Source organism: Tupaia chinensis, unplaced genomic scaffold (assembly GCF_000334495.1).
Source record: "Tupaia chinensis unplaced genomic scaffold, TupChi_1.0 Scaffold000068_1, whole genome shotgun sequence".
Taxonomy (NCBI): Eukaryota; Metazoa; Chordata; class Mammalia; order Scandentia; family Tupaiidae; genus Tupaia; species Tupaia belangeri.
This window is the reverse complement of record NW_006159528.1, coordinates 512,468-530,565: the sequence shown is the minus strand read 5'-3', so window position 1 is coordinate 530,565 and position 18,098 is coordinate 512,468.

Sequence of the window (18,098 nt, the reverse complement as noted above, 5' to 3'; positions counted from 1 at the left end):
TTTATTTTTAATTTTTTTTTTTATTGTCAGACTCTGCTTTTGCGGGAGGTAGAGAGAGAGAGAGAGAGAGAGAAAGAGAGAGAGAGAGAGGAGAGAAAGAAAGCACCCCATAGTGGGACATAGTCAACTGCAGTTTCCTCTCCCTCCATTTCTCCATCTCAACAGTATTTGGGGAATGGACACACACCCAGCATATTTTTCATGCTGCTTGGATTGCCCAAACTGGGGTCAACCATGTGTGATCTGTCGCTATGCACAGAGCTGAACTACCGTGCCACGGGGTTGGCACCCAGACAACTTCAGATTTCTGAATTACGTCAAAGGTCAATGGATATCAAGCTGAGAAGTTTCCCTCTTCACCTTTTGCCTTGGAGTTTCTTCTTGATGTGCCCCTGGTCATTCTGTATTTAGTTCCAAATCTATAAAGGCAATAATGACATAGTCTTTCCTTTGTACTATGGCATACCTGAAAAACTAATAGCCAATGTACATACAGCATCAAAAACATTTTAGACTCAGGGCCAGCAAGTGGCATAATGGTTAAAGTGTTGGACTCCCACATGGCTGGCTGTGTTTCGAGTCTTGCACCGAGTAGCTTGACATTCACGCCAGGCACATGCGTGTGTGTGCCCACACTCCTGAGAGGAGAATGGAGGAGAAGGGATTGCAGTGTGGCCACCCCCCTGGGGGTGTTTTCTCACTTTCTCTCTCTCTCTGTCTCTCCAGTGAGTGCACATGTCCTATGGCAAAAATCTCTCTCTAAAAAAATGATAATAATAATAATAATAATTTAGACTCTTCATGGAGTTTCTTTTATAACTGGTGTGTATCATTTTCCAACAGAAACATACACACCTTTGCTTTGAAAGCATAGGTTAAAATGAGGGAACAGGTTACCAGAGAGAATGGGAGAAAGGCAGAGCCAATGGCGGCAGGAACTATATTTTATTTAGAAAAGCAGGAATAAATTTTATAGTGTACCCTTTAAATAATATATTAGTTTGACCCCTGCTGTGCTATATATTTTCATATATTGAATGTGAATTTGGGGACTCATTTAGGTTTGGGCCATGTTAGTCTTACCTGCATCTGTACTGAGTGACACTGTTGCTGCTTTTAGGACAGGAGGGAGAAGCAGTAACTCCCACTCTCTGTTCGTCCTCTGAGACTAGCTGAGCCTTAGCCACTTGGGCACAAGACATTTGCTTTGTATGAGATGCAAAGGAGCATTCTGTGCTATTTTTAAGACTGTGCTATGGGGCTGGATCCTAGACAACTTCCAATTTCTGAATTACGGTCAAGCCTCAATGGATATCGAATGGAGAAGTTCCCCTCCTCACCCTTTCTTGAAGTTTCTTTTTCTTTTTTTGGAGAGGTTTTTGCTATAGGGCGCGTGCGCTCACCAGATAGACAGAGAGACAGAGAGACAAAGCGAGAAATCACCCCTCAGGGGGGATGGCCACCCCGCAACCCACCCTCCTCCCGGGATCTTGGGCATGCACGCACATAAGCCCGACATGAGTTTAAACCACTGGGTCTGGGACTTGAACCACGGTCGACTACATGGGAGTTCAGCGACATAGTCATTACACTAACTGCTGGTCCCACCTGAAGTTTCTTGATATGACCTTGGTCTTTCTGTTTTTGGTTTTCCGATCAATAAAAGGCAACAATGACAATTTTTTTTCTTTGTAGTATAACATAATTGTATAATCCCTAATTAATATCTAGTGCACATATAGCGTTAGCAACATTTTAGACTCATGATGGCGTGTAAATTGGTAATTGTCATGTGGCCTGCATTCTATTGGTTATTGAAAGCATTATTACTTCTATATTCCTATAATCACAAAAATTGAAATTATGTGCTCTTTTACAATGAAAAGGGAAGAACTGATCATTGTTTCCTGAAACATATTCTGTAGGCTTAAATATAAATAGCTAAATAGATATCTCGCTTTAAATTTAATCCGTGGGAAGACTTTTCTTTAGACCTGTTCTGCACACACATCTTAGCACATCATGATTTGTGTTCTGTTTTTCCTTTCAGGGAGGCAGTTACTAGTTCATGTTTACAAAGTGTTTTGAAGGTGTAAAGTGCTCTGCAAGGGCCAAGCCCGATACAAAGTATTAAAGTATTCTGCATAGTCTGAGAGCTGACTTGTACAGCATCCACCTTTGTGAGTGAACGGAGCAGAGATGATTAAAATCAACATCATTTGTAATTTAAAATACCAGGAGCCACAGAGAAGCTCCAACTATGGCTTTCATTTTGGCAGGCTGCAGATATAGATTGCTGAACAGCGGTAGCCTGCCGATAGAAAGCATTTAGCACTTCACTGAGCAACTGGAGTGTTTTCTCCTTTAGGAAGAAAAAACTATATATATTCAGATTTGGGGTAGAATTGTTCTGATAGACGAGCTATCTCATGATTAAAAAAGGAAACTACCATTAAAAAAATCTAAGTTGAGAGGGTCTCTGCTGCCGAACTTGCCCTCGTGGTGATGTCTGGCATGATGAAACCCTTGCCAGGAAGAGACCCTTCCCACCCCCCGACTGTGCAGAGGATAATGACAGAATTCAATTTCACAGGATTAAAAGAAAAAGGCGACATAAGCTCTGTATCCATAAGACGAGATTGAGAACGGATAGATCGCCACTTTGTGATGATGCACCACTGGTGAGGAGAACTTAGGAAGGCAGGTTTCCCTAGACCCAGTTTCATGGAAGGTGAGATACTTAATACTAAGGTAATACATGTTGATTAAGTCCGCAATATAGTCTCAGAACTTTGGGGAATACTTTTCCTTATTGTATTTTCATAATGCTGGTTTAAAAAAGAATTTCACTCTGCTCTTAGGGGATAGAGAGACGAATAAGACATAGAGAATGAACTCGCAGAAGAGTCGGGAAATGTAATAAACTACAGAAATAAATATCTATATTACAAAGAGGACGTGGAAAATACCTAATTAAGATATTGATTTGATATTTTGGGAATTCAGAGGAAGAAATGTTGACTCCATCGGGGGAATTAAAATAATGCTTTTAATTAAAGTAATGTAATCCTGACTATTTTCTTTCTATCAATTATCTATTTGCCTACCATCTGTGAAATTATTACAGAGAAAATTATTTAAATAACAATGGCAGTAATAAGATTTGATTTCTTAAATTGTCCTGATTCATGTTTAAAAACAAAAGTCTTGGGTTTAGAAAATGCATTATTTTGCTGATAGATTAAGGCTGTGTATATATCACTCATAGATTAATGTTTTGATGTGAAATATTGCTTAGACTACTCTGCTTCAGGAAAATATATTCATTTTTTTAAAAGCTGTAATCATATTTTTTTTCCATATTCTACTTATGTTTTGGGTCGATAAATAATATATTTCAGTCATTTGATTGGCCAATGAATCTTCACAGTATCAAAATTGGAGTTATGACCTGCTCCACATAAAAACTGGAGTTATGACTTGCCCAAAATGTAAAGAGAATTAATGATTGTTAATGGTAGTAAGCCCATCTAGTAATTATGGTAATCTCTTCTACTAGTCTTATGTCTTATTATTTATCTCATGATCCTCATACACCTGGGTTCCTAACGCTGTTCTTTTTTTGGGGGGGAGAGGTTTTTGCTATAGGGCACATGTGCTCACCAGTAAAACAGAGAGACAGAAAGTGAGAAATCACCCCCCCCCCCCGGGGGGATGGCCATGCCACAATCCCTTCTCCTCCATTCTCCTCTCCAAATCTGGGAACGCACACACACGTGCCTGGCATGAGTTTAAGCCACCTGGTCTAGGACTTCTAACCATGGTCGACTACATGGGAGTCCAGCGACATAGCCATTACGCCATCTGCTGATCCCATAACACTGTTCTTTAATCTCCCACATCCACATTCCTCATGAAGCCTCAGCTTCCTTTCTCCTAGGAGTCACCATAAGTCCTAAAATATGCATTCAATGAGAAATGGTTCACACACTTTTTAAAGAATTATTTTTTAATTTAATTTAATTCTATTATTATTTTAAATTTTGCTATAGGGCACATGTGCTCGCCAGAGAGAGAGAAAGAGAGAGAATCAGAAAGCAAATCGCCAGGCCTGGGACCCAAACAATGGCCAGCCATGTGAAATTCCAGTGTCTTAACCACCAGTCCCAGTCGCCGGCTCCAACATATCGCAATTTTGAAAGTCTAAGGACTTTATGGTAATATAATCACTCAGAGACCATTTTAAATGTATTGGTGCATATCTTCAAAAAAATGTTTTTACTTGTACTCTTAAAAAAGTTTAGTATAACACTATGTAATACATATGTATCTCACCTCATGTTACCATCTTTCTAGAGATTTCTTCTGGGAGGTATTGCTGGGACCTTTCTTACCATCTTTTAAATGACAAGAAGTAAGAGCTATCCAATTTACCTAGAGGTACTCCAAAAGGAGAATAATGCATGAAACTCTGGCTAAAATGTATTTGAATGATGTCAGTACTACTCCGTCTGACGTATTTGAGTACAGAACCTGTCTCCATCGAGGAACAATGCTTACTGAATGCTCACCAATGAGGAGCAGTAAGAGGAAGCTGTGGGAATCACTCTATTCTAGATAGAGTGGGAGGGACAGTAGAGCTGGCCTATCAAGCCTGATTTGTGTGATGTCGAGTAATTGCTTCCACATGCGCCAGGTTGCATATTTAAGTATCGAATTGAATGACCATGCCACACTGGATAACTAAAAGGTCACCTGAAATCTAATTTTTAATTTTTATTCTCTTTTATTTTATTTAATTATTATTGTTAGTATTTGTTGCTATAGGGTATGTGCACTAGCCTGAGAAAGACAGAGTGATAATGAGGTAAAGTGAGACATCTCCTGGCAGGGGCGGGGGTGTTGTCACACCGGGATCCCGTCTCCATTCTCTTGGGATTTGGGCATGCGCGCACACGTTCCCAGCATGCTTTTCAAGGTTCCAGATCTGGCACCCCAACTGTGCAGTTGGCCACATGGGATCCAGTGCCCAAACCTCCATGCCACTTGGTAGCCCTGACTTCAAATTTGATAATGATGAACGATCCTTGAACTGTAGGAGACGACTTCAAAACGTTTGTGGAACGATGGGATTAAAGTATGAGTTTATTCTGGCGCAAAAATTATTTGTGAAATCCATGCATAGATTTTGTCACCATATGCATTTTTATGACCTTTTCGAAGACCCTTGGATGTGACTCAGGACTAAAATGATGAATAATTCTGGTCTTTCATATGACAAGTCCTTTCTCTGTGAGAGCTCATGCTCTTTATACACATCGACTGGTACCACTTTTGAAAACCCTAAGGAGTAAGGATTTGCATTTTCATGATTTGATGTTGCCCAACGTTCGGACCTTGAGTTGGTTAATATCAGAGTGAGAAAACGCAACGCTGTGCTCACTCTGTTCTGAAACAGAGACACGTGACCTCATTGGCCAGTCAAGAGTTCCACCTGCTGCCTAAACCTGTCTTCATTCCTGCCGCTCTCTCAACAGCTGCAAGGACTTTAGAAATGCCTCCTGTCTCGCTGGCGCCCTCTTCCTCAAATACGTGGGGATTCAGCCAGTCTGGGTCACACTCCTCAGAGACTACGAGCCCCCTGGCCTCCCCGTGCTTGTCTCGTGTGTTCTATCTCGCCCGCGTTTCTGTGGTTCCTATATTTTGGTCACACTGGACCCGGCAAGTGGCTCCCAAACAGGAGCCTGAAGCCCTAGAGACCTGAAGAAGATGGGAGTGTAATGAGCAAGCCTTGACTGAGATCTACAACTGCAATTGGTGAGTAAGTAGTCAAGCTAGGGACACGGGTCGTCAAAGAACTTCACCAGAAAAGCATTCTAACCCAGATGGCAAGAACAAGGATGACAGCGCAGCAGTGGGGGCAGCATTGGTGCCAGTGGCACCGGCAGACGCAACAGTGGCAGCAGCGGCTGGAACAGATGCGGAAGCGAGAGGTGGAGGATCTCATCTGGCAGGAGGAGTGCATCAAGCAAGATGCCAAAGACAAGGATTGAACTCTCACACAGGACCAACTGGGACAGTGACTGGAGCCCAGAATGCTTATTGGGACCCATGAGAGAAACGCCCTGAAAGCTAAGATGCAGATTTGCCTGGAATTTTGAGAGTTCCTGAAAACCCGACATCTAAAGAGCAGCAGCATCTGTTTTTGCAAGGTCAGGATGTGTCTGGGACCAGTAGATGGCATAACGGTTATGTCGCTGGACTCTCACGTAGTCAGCTGAGGTTCGAGTCCTAGACCTGGTGACTTAAAACTCACACCGGGTGAATGTGCATGGGTGCCCAAAATCCCAAGAGGAGAATGAAGGAGAAGGGATTGCAGTGTGGAATTCCCCTCTGGGGGTGATTTCTCATTTTCTGCCTCTCGCAGCGATCCTCGAGGGAAGAAAAAAAAAAAAGCTCAGTAAAAACAAAAAGAAAATGTGGCCAATAAAGTAAAATTGTCTCGTAAACTGACAGAACTGGAAAATGCTGCAATCATTCTGCTTTTTGCAGAAACCAAAAGGGAGTTAGGTTACAGAACAGTCGAGCTGGTTAAGGACAGTGAGGAAACAGAACACTGTGCTTCCTCTGTCCTGAAAACAGAAACGTAGGATCGCATGGGCCGGAGCAAGAGTGCCACCTGTTCCCTAATAGGGGCTTGCAGGCCTACTGCTCTCCCCACAGCTGCAAGGACTTTGAAAGTGCTTATTGTTCCCTCTGTCTCCCCCTTCCTCAATAAACAGGGAAAATCGGCCAGTCTGGGCCACACTCTGAGACCATAAGCCCCCTGGCCTTCCCGTTAGAGATCACTGTTTGTCTCGTGCGTTTTATCTCACCCGTGTTTCTGTGGGTTTGACATTTTGGTGGTGCTGGATAGACAATTTAACAAAAAGATAACTAAGGTTCAGAAGATCAAAGTAATTTTCTCAAGTTCATGTGGTAGATGGGGAACAGTGTGTGAACCTAGTTCTGATACCCACTCTACCTGACTGTCTCACACATGGAACCTTAAAGGAAGGCACCGAAGTAAGAGAACTAAGGCTTCCAGAATGGAAAATCATCACCGGCTCACACGTGGTCCGGAGGGTCTTTAAATTCATTCGAACTTTTTTTTTTTCCCAGCCAAGAACCATGACATGCTGCTCTGAATGAAAGGACTAGCCTTTGTTAAGCAAGAATAAAACATACCAGGATATTTTCTTATACTGTATTCCTTTCTTAGTACTGTAGAAGAAAAGAAGAATGTTTAGAGAGTTTGAGTAACAGGGTTTTAAAAATTTGGAAAAGAAAATAATATGCATATGATGGGGAATGAAGGTTGTGCAGTGCATAAGGAGTGCAGAAGAAGCTGGAGATACCGATGTGCATATAATTCTACTAAATACTCCAGGGTGGGGGCTGATGGTGGTGCAGCAGTAAAACACAGTGCTCTGCAAGGCAATTGCACACAGGGAGGTTCCCGGTTCAAGTCCAGAAACCTCCATGAGTACACGGGGCACACGTGGCCATGACCTGGGGCTGGCCGCAGGCTGGAACCCTGTCATGGCACCAAGACCCTGTTGCTCGTACAGCCTTTGTCACTCATGAAAGAAATACATACATAAAATTAAAATATATATATTTCCAGTTAGAGGGGGACTCTGTGGAAGGCTGAATGACATTTATTCCATGTGATTATAGAGTTCAGACGTAAGAACAATGGTGGAAAGTCTAAGAGACCGAATCAACCTCTTTCTGAGGGGTGCCATTTTAACAGCTGCAGCTGCCTCTCCCCAGGGGCAGGCAACTCTCCTGCCTGTGGTCTCTTTAACACCGGTGCCTGGCATCATGCCTGATTTGCAGGCTCCTTTCAACGTCGGTTTACTAAGGAAATGAATGGAGGTTCAAACACAGTATATAGGGCTACTGGCGATGCAGTGGGTTCCCATTATGGGAAGTTCACTCATAGTCTTGATGCGGGCTCCAGACCTACTGGGAAAATTCCTGACAAGCCTGGTATGAGCAAAGCCTGGCATCAGGCAGAGGCTCTGCTATGAAAAACTGGTCGCCAGGTCAGAGTGCTGGGTACAGTCAGACAATGAGCTAAGGATTCCTGCCTTGGTGACTTGGGATGGGGTGGGGCTGAGGCTGCGGAGCCTCGCTAAGAGGTTCCAGCTGTCAGGGAACAGGCAGGCCATTTACATGAATACATCTCAGACGACTTTGATATAAAAGATGTTAGCATTTTGATGAGTTAAGATTACTTGAACACTTGGAAAAATAAAATTGCAGATCTTTTCATAAACTGTTAGTAATTACTAAAAAGAAATCATTTCCAGAAATAGTATGCTCAAATCAGTGGTTCTCAAATATGACAGCATAACTCCCAACTGAGAGTATTAATTCTGATTTAGGAGTGGGATGAAATTATTTCTAAGTCAACTTTTCTCTTTTAAAAAATAATTAATCAGCCCCCTCTTTTCTCCCTCATACCAATAAAATGTAATTATAGAGTTTTTTTAAAAAAAGTTTTGGTTATTCTCTGACTTATAGAAGATTTCTTTTTTACTTATATTTAAGGAAGTCAGCAAATTACTTGGTTTTAAAGTGAAAATTTAATTAACTTAACTTTTTTGCTTTCATCATAATCATCTGATTGAATTATCTAATAGTTTTAATTTCTTGGGGACTAGTAGATCTGTTTTAATGCTTTCTCAAATAAAAACTATATGTATATTTTAACTCAAACTGCAAATTCTCCTCTTCTTCCTAATAATAAGAATCCCAAATTTTGGCCACTACCTTGGGACCCAGCTTAAAGACTGAACTCCTCTTTCCAGTGATATGGCCATGTGAACAAATTCTAACAAACAAGAACTAGTTATTTGCGATTTTTAGGACGTATCCTCAAAGTGAATAAGGTTTCCATTTGTAGTCTTGATTTTCCTTGGGATGTGGATGTGATGTCTAGAGTGCAAGCAGTGATTTTGTGAAGTGAGGCTGCACAGTAAGGATAGCAGCGTATCAGAAGGCTCCAAAATAGCTCTGAGCTATCTAAATATAAAAATCCAACAAACGTTTATGGCCATGGCCTCTCGTAGTGGTGGCAGTACTGTTATTTTCATTGTTAGCACTATGAATAACTGAACTGAATGCTGACATACCAGAAGATTCAATCAAGAATAAGCAGAGCCGTAGCCATGCTCACTGGCGTACTCACTCTCACGCTGGTACAAGGCTGTGGTAATTGATTTGTGTTAGAGTCGCCCAGTAACCTATGAAGTTCTGACAGCAATTAAAGTTTACTGAGTACCTTTGGCCATTTGAGCTGTCACAAACTGACTTACGTAGTTCCAGATCTTACCTCCTAGTGAAGAGAAAAGATGACCTCATATCTTTTCCAAACAAAACTTTCTAAGTTATTGAAGCATGTGTTTGGAATATCATATGTAGAAAAGGGAATTTTAAAAAATCACATCTTAAAACAAATGAAATAACACACAGTCTTGGCTTTTTGAAGTCTCTAAAACCATTTTAAAAAATGATTGTAAACAGGGAACCAGCAGTTAGCGTAATGGCTCTGTCACTGGACTCCCATGTAGTCAACCGCGGTTCGTGTTCAGGACCCAGTGGCTTGAGAACTCACGCCAGGCGCGTGTGCGTGTGTCCCCAAGATCCCGAGAGGAGAATGGAGGGGAAGGGATTGCGGCGTGACCATCCCCCCTGGGGGGTGATTTCTCGCTTTCTGTTTCTCTGTCTCTCTCTGTCTGTCTGGCGAGTGTATTCGCCCTATAGCAAAAACCTCTCCAAAAAAAAAAATAATAATAGTAATGGTAAACATTCCATTTAAGAAACACTAGCATTTAAGCTATTCGTTTCAATGATGTGGAGTGGGGTGGAGTGGATTGGGTCCTTGCTTCTGCTTCATGGTCTGATACTTTTTTACACCGTGGGTTCTCTTTTCCAATAGATCTGCCTGACTGCAATTTGTTAGCTGAAATATTGCCGACTACCACTGGAGCCAAAGGCTCTGGCCTCACCCTTGGGTGCTAAGGGCATTGTGCTGCTATTTTGATTTGAGTTCACGTTTCTTTCTTTATTCCGGCTGTGTATAATGTGGCTACGAAATGTACACCTATATTAAGAATTCCTTCTGCTAGATGAGGTGTCGCAAATAAAAGTCCAATCATGCATAAATGTTCCATAGGGAAACTGGGCAAAGTCTGAAACTTTTTTTAAGTGTTGGACATATTTTAAGAACATTTAACAAAAGCATCTAAATTCCTTTTCTACTTAAATCTTGTTTTAAACCATAGTTCATCTGAGGCATAAGGAATGTGTAAAAATTTTTGTAACTCTAAAATCTGTGAAAGAAAATGAAAAAAAAAAAAACAAAACATTTACACCCAAAGTAATTCTGGCTAGTGTTCTTAAAAGCTGTGGGTCAACAACAACACCTGAGAGAGCTGTGTTGCACAGAGGATTTGCAATTCACCATTGTGCAAAGGTTGCTAATAAATATATGATTACCATCTATATGTAATAGGTATGTAGTTATAAACATGCATCCATGCAGATGGTTCACATAGTGCACAGAGAAAGTAGGTTTTGCAAGTTTATTTTAGTTGATTCTGGTGTGCGACTAGGGCAGGGTTTAAAGAAACTTGTTTGTTTTGCTCATCAAAAATTTAGGAAAGTCTATGTCTGTGTGTGTGTGTGTGTGTGTGTATACACACAGACATATACATATGTATATTATTTACTCATTTCACTCTTTTAACTTTTCAAGTATAATATACCTATATAAATGTGCATATGTAAGTGTATAGCTTAATGGGATTTTTTCAAATTGAAAATGCCCAATAGCTAGGACATATATGAAGTGAAAAAAGAAGACAACATTTCAGTTGCCAACCCTCTTCCCTTCCAGTCACAAGCCCATCAAATGATAACTGCTATCCTGACTTGTAGTCACATAGAAAAAAACTGTAGACTAAAATATTTCCAGTGAAGCGGAGAAAGGGCACGGTTTCCAGAGTTCAGCTCAATACCGTTTTACACGTGTATACACCTGTGTAGCCATCATTCAGATCCATATAGAGATTTCTATCAGGCAGAAGCTTGCTCATGCCCCTAGCTCGTCAATACGCATTCCCTCCGGTGAGGGAACTGCACTCTCTCATTCAGTGAGGCTTTGTTAGCTGCAGAGGCTGGAAGTGAATGAGACAGGGTTTCTGCCCCCAAAGAATTTATAGTTGCAGATCCAGATCAATAAACAGGGAATTTCAATATCATGTGCTAAGGGCTATGATCAAGAAAAGAAGACAGTGCTATGGGGCACCCTAGGAAGGGCACCTGGGTCTATCTTAAAACATAGGTAGGGCTTCTTAGCAGAAGGGAAGGCTTCACTGAGAGCTAAAAGACAGGGAAGAACTAGCCAAGAAGAGGAACTACAGAGAAACTAACTCTGTAGAACCCTAGAGACTAGAAATCCAACTGCCTGGAGTTCAGGGGGACTGGACCTCAAAATGTAAAGTGCAAAATGCCAGCACATGAACTGAGAAAATGATCAGAGAACAAGTCACGCAAGCATTACTGACTTTGTCCTGAGACTGTGGCAGATACGATGTGATTGGATTAGAGACTGGATTGAGAAGACAAAGCCTGCATCTCAACAAAGAAAGGTCATTTTCTTTCTTTCTTTCTCCTTCCTTCCTTCTCTTCCTTCCTTCCTCCTTCCCTTTCTTTCTTCTTTCTTTCTTTCTACTTTCTTTCTTTCTTTCTTTCTTTCTTTCTTTCTTTCTTTCTTTCTTCTTTCTTTCTTTCTTTCTTTCTTTCTTTCTTTCTTTCTCTTTCTTTCTTTCTTCTTTTCTTTTTCTTTCCTCTCTCTCTTTCCTTCCTTTTTTTTTTTTTTTAATTTGCTATAGGACATGTGTGCTTGTTGGAGAGAGACAAAGAGGGAAAAGGAGAAAGCACCCCCAGGGCGATGGCCACACTCTATTACTTCTCCATTCTCCTCTTGGGAATTTGGGAAAACGCCTTGAAGTTTGGGCACATGTGCACACATACCTGGCATGTTTTCCAAGACCCTGGCTCTAGGACTTGAACTGCGCCATCAGATTTGTAGGATCCAGCGACCTAAACCACCTAGCTGCCCAGAAAGGGTATTTTCTAAGTGTCACTAGAACCAAAGATGAGAATAATGACGACAGGTAGATATGATAACACACAATCTGTGCAATCAGGGTTCTCCAGAGAAAAATAATCAATGGGACAAGCATGTGTGTAAATGAAGGCATTTGTTATAGGAATTACCTCACATGGCACAAGGCAGAGAACTCCCATAATGGACCATCTACAGACTGGAGAAACAGCTGACTTTGAAGCTGGAAAACAGATGCAGTTCCACACTGTGACCTGAAGGGGGCGCCCAGGAGGATGTCTGGCATAAGCTTCTCAGTGATCTACTGGTGTGTGTCCACAGTCCAGGGGCCAAAGCCCTTGAAGAACTTGGAGTCTGGCTGGCTGCAGGGTGTAGGGACGAGGAGCCAAGGACACGGTGGAGGAGCTGGGGTAGAACAAGCCTCTATGGAGAAGCAGAACACACAGTACGTTCTGGAAGGATGCGTCAATATTAACCAAGCCAGGCACTGCTGAGTGCTCTCACCACTCCTGTAGGTCCCTTCCACTGCAATGTGAAATACATTTTATCGGTTCCATTTTACTCATCGTGAAACTGCCACACAAATCAGAGCAGCGTCCTTCAAATAACACAGTAAGTGAGGGAGCCAAGATTAAAAATTCTGAAAGTCCGGACTGGCAGATGGTGTGGTGGCTAAAGGCTCTGACTCCCACATGACTGACTGAAGTTCGAATCCCAGACCTGGTAGCTTGTTGGTTATATATTTATTTATTTTTTTAGAAGTTTTTGCTATAGGGTGTGTGCACTCGCCAAAATGCCAGAAAGACAGAGAGACAGGGAGATTGAAAGCGAGAGATCATCCCCCAGGGGGAATGGTCATGCTGCAATCCCTTCTCCTCCATTCTCCTCTTGTGATCTTGGGCATGCACGCACATGAGTTTAAGCCACTGGGTCTGGGACTTGAACTGCAGTTGGCTACACGGGAGTTCAGCTACATAGCCATTACGGCGGGAGTGCAGCTCCATAGCCATTACGCTAACTGCTGGTCCCAGTGGCAGCTTGTTTTCTCACTTTCCCTTTCTCTGTCTCTCTATAGTCAAATTAGAAAATAATTATAATAAATAAAGTTAAGTAAAAATTAAAGAACAAATTCTGAAAGCCTAACTTGAAACCTGCCTGTCCCCCCCATTATCTAAGAGAGATTTTTGCCATAGGGTGGGTGTGCTCACCATAGACATAGAGAGAGAGAGAACATGAGAAATCACCCTCCAGGGAGAATGACCTCAAAGCAATCCCTTCTCCTCCAGTCTCCTCTTGGGATTTTGAGCATGATGCACACATGCCTGGAGCGAGATTCCAGCTACTGAGTCTGGGGCTTGAACTGCAGTCAGCCATGTATGAGTCTAGCACCACAACCACTATGCCACCTTCCAGCCCCTTGCCCTTTTTCAAAACAAAGTTTCTAATTAATGAATGAATTATTATCTTAACTTGCTGTGTGGCATGTGTGCTCACCAGAGAGAGAAGGCAAGAGAAAGAGAGAAAGCGAGAAAGCAAACTGCCATGTTCGGGACTCGAACCACATTTGACCATGCAAGAGTCCAGTACCCTAACCATCATGCCATCTGCTAACCCTAAAGACTTGCCTTCTTTAGTGCTCTGAGTAGAACTGTCATTAACTTATTTGACTCATTATTAACCAATACCTTATGTTTGCATGCAAATGAATTTGTAAGACTTTTCTCTTTGAGAAGAAGCATCTTGCTTTTCTCATATTTAACCTGTATGCCCATCTTCACCTCCAATCCCTAATGTGTAATTTTTTTCTTTACTTTTCCTTAAGAAATATTTTTGCTATAAGGTGCATGTGGTTGCTGGAGAGACAGAGAGACAGGATGTGAGAAATCACCACTTACCCCCTTAGGGGAGATGACCATGCCACAATCCCTTCTCCTCCATTCTCCTCTCAGGATCCTGGGCTAACATGTGTACATGCCCGGTGTGAGTTTTAAGCCACCAGGTCTTGGACTTAAATTGTGGGCAATTACATGGGAGTCCAGTGGCATACCCATTATGCCATCTGCAGGCCCCAAATTGTCTCCAAGAGAAGGTTTAAGGGTGATCAGAATCTCTAACCACTTTCTGTTTGTTCTGCTACTAATTTTCTGGATGACCTTAGTATGCCATTAAAACTCTCTGGGTCTCATTTTCTTTACAACAAACCCGCCAATACAATAAAATGAATCTTATGTATATGCTGTATTGGTCTAGTTGTAACTGAATTTAGAGCACTCTCCTTAGCATAACACACAAGACCCTCGGAAATCCTGATGTGTTCTATGTCATGCGTCATGCTCCTCCTTTTTTTTTTTCACCCCAAGTCTCTACATATCATAAGAAGATTCCTCCTAAATTTCTTGCTTTTCCTTGGGCATACCCTGTTCTCCTATACTTGGCCTTGTTCCTATTTTAAATACTGTGTCCCTTTCTGTTGAAATCCAAAGCAGCATTCATGGTCCAGGTCTGAGAAGCGTTCTCCACCATTATACCAATCTCTTAGACAGTACTTACGCGCTCTCCTCCGCTGCACCACTGTACTTCCACATTTCTTTGTGTACACCTTTGTAGCATTCAATAAGAATTCTATTTAGGGCATGCTGTGGCTTGAATGTGTCCTCTAAAAGCTTGTGTTAGAAACGACCCCCAGTGCAGCAGTGTTGGGAGGTGGGGTTAGTGAAAGGTGATTAGTCCATGTGGGCTCTGTCCTGATGGAAGAAAGCTGTTCTCAGGAGAGTAGGGGCCTTATAAAGGAAAGAGTTCCGCCCCTTTTTGGCCCCTCTCTCTTTCTGTCTTTCTCACCTCTTTGCTCTTGCTAGAGTCCAGTATCCCAAACTGTGATAAATAACTTTTTCTTTATTATAAATTACCCAGTCTCAGCTAGTTTGTTTTAACAGCACAAAACACAGCAAGACAGTACATATTCAAAGAAATTAGAAGGGGCTGCTTCCCACTAAAGTGATTTCACCATGTCATTCTAGTTGTCTGAAGTTTTATAGTTAAAACAAGAAACAGATTTGCCAGGAAGCTAACGAAGTTTCTGCTTTAGCGCATTCACTCACTAAGGCCTGTTAGTGCTTAAGTTGTAGAATGTGGGCAACAGCAGCAGATTTTCATCAGAAAGCATATTTAGGGAATCTCATTTGTAAATTTTCTAAAGAGATATAAAAAAAGGATGTATCTGAATCTTCAATTCATCAGTATTTTTGTTGTCATTCCTTTACTCATTCCAAAAATAAAGGTCACCTCGCACCTAATTTTCTATTTATAATTTTGTATCTTTGTTTTTAGAGGGTCTCATAAATTTTACAAATTTTTGTCCTCATGAAATCAGGATCCACTCTTTCTTAAAAATAAAATTTTTAACATTTATTTTATTTTATTTTTTCTTCTTTTTAAAAAGTTTTTTATAGGGCATGTGTGCTCACCAGAGAGAGACAAAGTGAGAGAGAGGCAACCAGGGAAAGCAAGCACCAGGTCTGGGACTTGAACTGTAGTTAGTCATGTGGGAGTCCAGCACTTGAATCACCATGCCACCTGCTGACCTCAGGATCCACGATTAATGAACACATTATTATTAACTTAAGCCATTCAGAGTAATATGTTGCTTGGTTTCCTCTTCCAGAATCTTTGATTTTTTTTTTTTTTGGAGAGGTTTCTGCTATAAGGCTCATGCACCTGCAAGAAAGACAGAGAGAGACAGAAAGCAAGAAATCACTCCCCAGGGCGAATGGCCCTGCTGCAATCCCTTCTCGTTCATTCTCCTCTTGGGATCTTGGGCACGCACGCACATGTGCCTGGCGTGAGTTTAAGCCACCAAGTCCGGGACTCAAACCATGATCGCCTACATGGGAGTCCAGTGACATAGCCATTATGCCAACTGCTGGTCCCCAGAATCTTTGATTTTTATATATGGGGCTATTTAGGCAATTCTCAGCTTCATTAAAAATCAGTCCTGTTCCCAGCCAACGTTTTAAAGCTTTGATAGTTCAGTCTTTCTTCAAAAGTCAGAAATATCACAGGTCTTTCAGAAAAGATTATTGTAATCTGGTTCTGAATTTGGTACATTCCTCTGCTTCTTATAGTCACCTGACCTATTCAAACAACTGAGTCATTTTTTTCATCCTTGCCTTATCTGTCAAGGAGTGTAATCTCAGAGCTGTAGGAAAGAACTCTCTCTCTCTCTTTTGTAGTAGAGGTTTTTGCCATAGGGCTCATGTACTCACCAAAGAGAGAGCAAAACAGAGACAGTGAGAGAGAAAGTGAAAAATCACCCCATGGGGGGTGGGGAGGATGGCCCCACTGCAATCCCTTCTCCTTCATTCTCCCCACCCAGGATTTTGGCCATATGCACACCTGCATCCTAACCATGTGGGAGTCCAGTGACATAGCCGCTATGCCATCTGCTGGTCCTGAGAGGACATACTCTTAAGAAGACCTTGACTGAAGCCTCCAGGAAAACCAGACATACTGGATTGGCTAAACACACACACACACACACACACACACACACACAAACACACACACACATGGCCAAAGCCAATAACAAGAGGCGTTGTTGCAAGAACTGGAAACAGCATAGGTAAACCAAATAAAATAGAGATTAACAATAAGGAAGCTGAATCACTGAGAAATGGGTAAAAAGGGAGTGTCAAAAATAGTTCGAAAGGTATGGGGATGCTGGAGGGCTTTTAAAACTAGGAATAATACTTACCATTTATCCTGGGGAGCCTTGACAGTGTTAAGCCTGGTTCTGATTATTCTTCCTTAAGTGGGCCCTTATATATTAATTTAAATTATTCAGAATTGTATTTAAAAGATTCAAAGTAAGTTGATAGTGCATGGGTATTATTACCAGTACATTTCTGTTTGTGAGGTTCTAGATAATTTTATTACATCTCTTTCTTTTTTCCTCTTACCAGCTTTTCTGTAATATACATTTAGTTAGTTTTAATAAAAGGAAAGCAAAACTCTCTCTTTTTTTAAATTTTTTAAACAGAAAGATGCTGCACAGAAGAGAGGTACGGAGAGGGATTTTGACAGGGTCTCAGTGTGTTGTGGTCCCTCCTGTGCCTGCCTGTAAGTCACTAAAAGCCCAGGTGAACACCAGTGCATCCAGCCTGTTGAGGTTGGTCTGGGAACTGAACCCCGGCCTCCCACGCAGTCTTACCCATTGTGTAGCAACACCCCTCTGGTTGTGCTATTGCTGCTGAGAGGAAAATAAACCTCTGATGTTAAACAATATTAGGAGAAAAAAATATAATATAGACACTAAGAAATAGACTCAGCAGGCAGTGGACTCACACATGGTCAACTGCGGTTTGAGTCCCAGACCTGGTAACTTGCTTTCTTGCTTTCTCTCTTTCTTTCTCTGTCTCTCTCTGGTGAGCACATTTGTCTATAGAAAGTTTAAAAATAATAGTAATTAATAAAATTAAATAAGTGATTATTTAAAAAATGTACTCTAAGACATGCTGATTTCTTTTCAAAGATTATCTGTAATAATAAGAGGTTAGTAAAATGTGTTTTTAACCAATCAAGATGAATTTATTTTATTAATTATTATTTTACTTTGTATTTGTTGGTGCAAATGATTATCTTCTGGTATATATTATTTGTGAATTAGAAATAAACAAATATCATTACAGATGGAAATATGGGAAGAACTATTCTGGGATATTAATTATTTCCTTTAGATGGTAATACTTTAGGATATTTTCTGCTCTTTTTTTTTTTTTTTTTGGAGAGATTTTCGGTATAGGGCACGTGCGCTCACCAGACAGACAGAGAGAGACATAGAGACAGAAAGCAAGAAATCACCCCCCAGGGGGGATGGTCACGCCGCAATCCCTTCTCCTCCATTCTCCTCTCGGGATCTTGG